This window comes from Daucus carota, chromosome 9, assembly GCF_001625215.2.
Source record: "Daucus carota subsp. sativus chromosome 9, DH1 v3.0, whole genome shotgun sequence".
Lineage (NCBI taxonomy): Eukaryota > Viridiplantae > Streptophyta > Magnoliopsida > Apiales > Apiaceae > Daucus > Daucus carota.
Window position 1 is genome coordinate 25122517 of NC_030389.2, and position 7524 is coordinate 25130040.

At 33.8% G+C, this 7524-nt stretch overlaps 1 long non-coding RNA gene across 3 annotated transcripts; it reads left to right on the forward strand.

Annotated features, from left to right (window-relative positions):
- Nucleotides 1-3152: 3152 nt before the first annotated feature.
- Nucleotides 3153-5951, forward strand: LOC135149203 (uncharacterized). Of its 3 annotated transcripts, none has more exons than XR_010287447.1 (6): nt 3153-3598; nt 3931-4075; nt 4369-4479; nt 4935-5227; nt 5308-5508; nt 5652-5951. It is a non-coding gene; the product is annotated as an uncharacterized LOC135149203 (long non-coding RNA). The 3 variants fall into 3 exon arrangements; XR_010287448.1 differs by having other exon boundaries at nt 5685-5951; XR_010287446.1 differs by having other exon boundaries at nt 3159-3598; nt 5308-5951.
- The last annotated feature ends 1573 nt before the right edge of the window (nt 5952-7524 follow it).

Here is a 7524-nt window from a genome sequence, read left to right on the forward strand (position 1 = left end):
ACTTGGAGGGCAAAAGGAGGACGAAAAATGTCATAGAATAAGCCGTAATTAACGTAGATTGTGTAAGCAAAGAAGGAGAAATTCTTTAGCTTTTTTTATAAATAAAATTATTGTATGATGTACGGGTTGGATGCAGTAATTGCTATGTTTTAGTAGTTGCTTTAAATCTACTTTTTTACCGTCTTAGGTGTTTAGTCTCGTTGTATTTTATGTTAGATGGTTCGGTTACTCCTTGTTCTAGTAAGGGTTCGAATTGAGTTTGAACCTCCCCAAAGAAAAAGCTAGGACATGCGTTTAAAATATTTAGAAAAGGAATATAAAGCTGGAGATGCAATCTCTGATTTATGTTTCTGTGATAGATAATGACTTAAAGAGGAGGCACAATATAATATATGCTGATCAGTTCCAAGACTTGGTTAGTTTTAACCGAGACTCGAAATTATGAGATATATCTACTACATTGTTGGATCAGATTTATAGGACTGAACAACTAGGTGATAGTTCATATAGCAATATTGGCCAGATTGAAAAAAAAAGATACAATGTAATTTAATTCAATTCTTCAAGCAGACAGAATCAGTGGCGCTGTCTCAACTAGTCACAAACAGTTCCATGAGCTTAATTATCAAGAACACAAGGACCGTCATAAAAGTACTTAATAGTGCAAATTGCAAGTGATTGAACCGTAATCTACGAATACATGTAACAAACAATCTCAATGCAACTTTAACTGAAAATAAGAAATCTCCTGCAAAAACAAATAGACTCCAGTCACTCCACAAGATAAACAATTTCAACTCACCTGAGCGATGATCAGCAACCTCCTACAAAACAAAACAGAGGAAAACATGATTAATAGTTATGACTTCAATAATCAAGTCATAAATTCATAATGACATGATGATCACTAAACTTCAGCCGCATAAACAAGCTAGAACACAAGTTTAATATATATTGTACACCGGTATTTAAGTAGCTGAGGCGTATTTTGACATGTCAATTGTCATTGAATTCTTTCTTTCTCACAATATGCAAGAAACTCTTCCAACACGTACTCGCCCCCGTTATCAGTACGCAGACACTTGATATTCCGGCCAAACTCATGCTCTACTCTTTGCTTAAAGTCAAGAAATCTAGAGAATGCTTCGTTTTTATGTTTTAAAAAATAAATCCAAGTAAAACGAGAGCAGTCATCCACCGAGATCATTGCATATCGACACCCACTGTTTTTTGTTGTTCTGGTAGGCCTCATCAAGTCCGAATGAATCAGCTCAAGTACATCGGAAGCTTGTTAGTTGATTTTGTGAATGGAAGCCTTTTTGATTTCTTGTATGACAACCAGCACACACTGCATTTATGTTTAAATTACTGAAGTAATTAAGGAACGCCGTCAACTAGATTTTTGTAGAAATTTGTTGAAGCAGTTGATAGCCAAGACGAACATGCCAAATCGACTGACTTGCACTATTATTTGTTCTTTGAACATATGATTTACTTGCTGATAAGTAGACCTGGCAATATAGGCCCAAAACCATATATCCAGTCCAAACCAAACCATTTTTTAAAATTTGGTCCAACAAAAAAATCACACATTTTATTTGGATATGGTTGGTTTTGAAATCATGTTTTTTATCCAAAATATGGACCAAAAAATGGACCCAATATATGATAACCATATTTTTTATAAAAAAAAGACTTTCGTTACCTGTACAATTCAATCTGTTGCTTACCACTACACTCGTACAATTCAATTCGATCTCTCCTGCTTCTCCGCTGGATCCGTGCCTCCACCGACCACATCATCGCCGCCGAGAGACGTCTTCTCTCTCCTTCTCCCTCCCTCCTTCTCTCTCTCTCTCTCATATTCGTGTTTTAGTTCTTTCATTATTCATGTTTATATTGTCTCCTTGTTTTACTTGCGGATCTGTTCTGTATAGATATGCTTACGCAATTTGAATTGATTTTCATAGTGTGCCTAATCTGCTTAATGCTATTCTCTAAATCGATTATATTATGTTTAGGACAGATTTAAGCACTTGCTAATTCAAGTTAGGGCACTTATTATTTAAACAAGGCAGTAGAGAAACAATTGAGTATCATGTGATAATTACATCAAATTGATTATCATGTGTTTATGTATTTTTCTTATTTGGGTAGTCTAATTCTAATGTGTATATTTATATTTTTGTGTTTCTTGTTGGTTTAATGTAGATTTAAAGTTGTAATAGACGAAGAACAAAGTTCGACCTCTAATAGACCTACAAAAAGATATAAGAAATCTACATCAATAATTCGGGAATTATTTGATAAGTTTGTGGAGAATGGAACACTAAAGTCTAGACGTAAAAAATGTGATCAATTTGTATAAGTGAACATGGTACCTCAAATATGCGAAAGCATATGATGTCAAAACATGGAAAAGTCTAGATGTAAAAAATTTGATCAAGTTTTGACATCATATGCTTTCGCATATTTGAGGTACCATGTTCACTTATATAAACTTGATCACATTTTTTACATCTAGACTTTTGTGCTCCATTCTCTACAAACTTATGAAATAAATCTCAAATTATTGATGTAGATTTCTTATATCTTTTTGGAGGTCTATTAGAGGTCGAACTTTGTTCTTCTTCCATTACAACTTTAAATCTACATTAAACCAATAAGAAACACGAAAATATAAATATACACATTAGAATTAGACTACCCAAATAAGAAAAATACATACACACATGATACTCAATTGTTTCTCTGCTTCCATAATAAGTGCCCTAACTTGAATTAGCAAGTGCTTAAATCTGTCCTAAACATAATATAATCGATTTAGAGGATAGCATTAAGCAGATTAGGCACACTATGAAAATCAATTCAAATCGCGTAAGCGTACACTACTAGAAAAACAGCATTAGACATCGCGCATTATACATCAGGCAGAAAAACCACCGATGTTAAAACTGTTTTTTACATCGTTGAAATAAGAAGTGATGTCTTTTTGTTGTTGGTGCATCAGTCAGGTGCATTAGCGATGTCTAAGCCTCTTTTTTAAAAAAAATGAAATCCGCTACCCGTCTCTTTTTCTCCCCGCTCTTAACTAAAATTTTCAGTTCCCCCTTAAAACATTTCCCCACTTTCAACATTTCCCCCCATCCCACTACACACACTCCCATTCTATTAAAATAATATATAAACATAAAAAAATAAATCAAAAGCTATCAATTCACAAAGATTAGACTCAGAATTAAAACACTCTCTCTTCCCCCTTTCATCGGCGCTGCTCAAACGTAACCCTAGAACTCGATTTGTCCAATTACACCTGCAATCTCCGATTACACATCTTAGTTTGTTCATATTAACACCTTTTCTTTGTTTCTTTCTATCTATTGTTCGATTTTCTCGTTTGTTTCAATCTTTTTGACAGATTCAGAGTGGTGTGTGTTGGTGTTTGGAGCTTAAAGATTCAGAGCTTGAGGAACGGAGTTTATTCGAGCCTAAAGCCTGGAGCTTGGAGCCTAAAGCTTGGAGCTTGGATATTGGAGTTTCAGTTCACTTTTGGGGGTCCAAGTTTTGTTTTGTTTGGTTTTGGAGTTTGCTTGGTTAGGTAGTTGCTTCTTTACATTTTTATTATATTTCTTTGGCCTGCTATGTATATCTATGTGTAGTTGTATGTATACATATTATCGGAGACATGTTTAAAACTGTTTGTATATAGTTCTCTTTGAAATTTCTATATATCTTTATGTTTATAGGACCCTGTATAAATAAATTGCTGCTGATTGTATGTAAAAATGTGTGCTTGTATACTGTTTGTGTTTGTATTGTTTGCAAATGTACTTGTATAACGTGTTTGTGTACAGTGTGTTTATATATAGTTTGTTTATGACTAAAATTTCTGATTTTAATATATGTTTGTGTGTACGCGTGAAATCATAGATTTCTCAAAGTACATCCTGGTACTAAGAAGTCTCAAGAATTTGCTAGCTTTGAGTCGGAGGTGAAGTTCTTCCTCGCGCCTTATATGGATGGCAGTTGGAATGATTCTGTAGATGCCTTCCTTGGTAGAGGAGAAGCAACTCAGGTTGGTGGAGCTCTAATTAATATTTATTATGTTAAAGCTATTATTCACCTATAGTCACTGCTGAGAATTTTTTAGTAATTGGCTTTTATTTAAGGCGTTTTAGAATGAAATTCTAATTCAAAGAAATTGTATATATATATATATATATATATATATATAAAATTATCCCAGTACTTGGGGTATATTTCTAATTTTCTAGTAAAATGAATGTTTCATGGAGAAGAACAAAAACTATAGCTTTTCTGTCATTTCCAATTATCTTACTTTGTGTTATATTTCCCCCCAAATTTTAGCACCAATGCAGAAATTGTGGTGACATCTTCTATGACAAGTGTACCCATGGAACAATTGCTCTCAATGCTGATGAAAATGCTCCACAAGTTCGAGTTTGTGATCGTTGCATGGTATATATTCATTTTGTAGGCTTTGCTTGTCCATGAATGTCTTTTTTTTTTTGTTATCAGCTCATGTGCAGCATCAGGGTTTAGCTTACAGTAAATGAAATTAACATTGCAACTAGGAAGTGTCCAGCGGGATCCAGTCAGAACTCTTTCAATTAGCGAAAGGGATTATCATAATAATGTTCAGTTGTCTGATTTGACATTATTTTTTCACAGCTTCTTTGAATTCTAATTTCTAAGCTGGTGGTTCTCTGTACTTGAAACAGAATGAAAGTTCCATTTATAAATTAGTCAACTGTTCAGTTATCTGGTTAATTGATTGGATTTTTATTATATATTTTCTAAGAATGAAAGTTTCCTGATATTGCTTGGGGTAAAAGGAGTCGTGTCATATTGGATGTTGGTTGTGGAGTGGCCAGCTTGGGAGTTGATGATTGAAGCTTTTTATTTTTTAACAGGAGGGCTTCTTCCATACATGTGAACGTCTTCTTTGGTGAAGCAACAACTCAATTCCCAACTGCCAGGGGAGGGGTGAGTTAATTGCTGGAATTGCTTTTTTAACTCAACATGCATATATCTAGATTTTAGCAGATGCAATGGGGCTAGGAAAAACTGTAATGACCCATTCGAAGCCAGAAAGTATTACAGTATCTGTTCAATATGGTGGTGAAAGAAGTAATGACCCCGAGGTCATAGCAAAACCTGATGTAGTTTTAACAACTATGGTGTCCTAACTGCAGCTTATAAGAGTGTAAGTTCAAATTCATTTAACTCTGTTTCGTATTACTTGGTTGGTTTATTCATTACTTCTTTTCACTTTATGATGTTCAGGAAGCTTATAGGAATATAGCCGTTGGACTATCTGAAACTTATGGAATTGACTACTCTGTTTCATGAGAGGTTTTAATTAAGCAACAAATAACTCATATCCAAATGGGGATACAACAGCAAGGCTTGTTCATTTACATTTTATTTTCTCTATGCAGCTTGAATTGTTGGTTGCAACACTTACAGATCTCGATGTAATGGATGGTAAAGTAGTGTTTTTTTATTGGCAGAATGCTCAAACTGGTTGTCGTGCAATAGAAAAAGAATATTGTGATTTTGTTGCTATGCATATAAAATCTTGTACTGATATAACCTGCACTTGCTTTTCGTATCTTTCTGAATGATAGAGTTGATTGCAAAAGTTTGTGGCAATGATGCAGAAAGGAGAAAATATAATCGCTAAAAGACGGTTACTCTGGTTCAAGATCCAGGGACGCTGGCTGAACCTATCTGCTGACATTAAGAATACACAACTTTTTTATTATATGTGATGGTTTGGATTTATGACTTTGGTAAATTATGATTTGGAAATATGTATAGTAGTTGGTTTCGATGTACGTAGTTTATTTTGGATTGGTAGATGATATAAATTGTACTTGGAATCTTGGTAAGTGAATGAATATTTTGATATATTGATTTTTTGGTTTTGGCATTGTAATTTAGTTTGGCAGAGTAATTTACTTTGTGGATGATTTTTGGTTTTTGGTATTTCATTGAAATAGGTATTAATGAATTAAAAACTAGAAAATTACATCACTTTACAAACAAATGAAGTGATGTAAAAAGACATCATTTCATAAAAAAATAGCTAATGGACCGATGTCATTAGCAAACAAACATAGCATCCATACTCCTAGAACTGATATTAAATCTACAATAGATATCAATTCCTTAAATAACTGATGTAAATTGTGAACATAGACATCGCTTTTTAAAATAAATTGGACATTTTACATCGCATCACATATCAGACCGATGTTAAAGATACAGATTCACATCAGTTTTAGGTTGGTTTTGATGATAATGTATCATTTTAGGCTATAGGTGATATGTTCAAAATGATAAAGATGTGATATTATATCATAACTGAAATCATAGTAAAGATATAATTCGAGATTACACTGAAGAAAAAAACATCAGATATTTAGTAAAAATGATGTCTGAAGAGGTTCTAGACATCGGCTAAAAAGCGATGTCTAAGACCCCGACTTTTCTCATCGCACGCGAAGACATCGCTTGGATTTTCAATAGACATCGCTTTTTAGCCGATGTCTATTGACAAATTTCTAGTAGTGGTATCTATACAAAACTGATCCGCAAGTAAAACAAGGAGACAATAAAACATGAATAATGAAAGAGATAAGACACGAAAATCAGAGAGAGGGAGGGAGGGAGGGAGTACTTGATAAGAGAGAGAAGACGTTTCTCGGCGGTGATGATATGGTCGGTGGAGGCAGGGATCCAGCAGAGAAGTAGGAGAGATCGAATTTAATTGTACGAGTGTAGTGGTAAGCAATGAATTGAATTATACGGGGTATGAAAGTGTTTTTTTTTTTAAATATGGTTATCATATATTGGGTCCACATTTTGGATAAAAAAACATGATTTCAAAACCAACCATATCCAAATAAAATGTGTGATTTTTTTGTTGGACCAAATTTTAAAAAATGGTTTGGTTTGGACTGGATATATGGTTTTGGGCCTATATTGCCCGGTTTAACTATGTTGTTAGATTAGACTTATAGGACTGAACAACTAGGTGATAGTTCATATAACAATATTGGCCAGGTCGAAAAAAAAAGATACAATGTAATTTAATTCATTTCTTTAAGCAGACAGAATCAGTGACGCTGCCTCACTAGTCAGGAACAGTTCCAGTACTGTCATGAGCATTGAGAGTAAAGGCGACAAGCTTGTCTAATGCAGTATACCATATTATGTTGTCAGTCTTACTTCGAATATATGATCTCTGAAGTATTGTTTGTATTTAGAGACCTTTCTCCAGCATTTGTAAACCTGAATAAGATTTGCTTGTACGACATTGCTCAAGGTTCTAATGTTGGCATTAGAAATCCAAACTTTTTTTACTTCCTGAACAAGCATTTCTTATGCAGTCCCATTCTTAAATGGGAAAAAGATATATAACATCCTCAATTCGTATAGTAAATATAACATGAAACTTGTGTAAGTTTACCTATATAATATAGTAAATTATCTGAG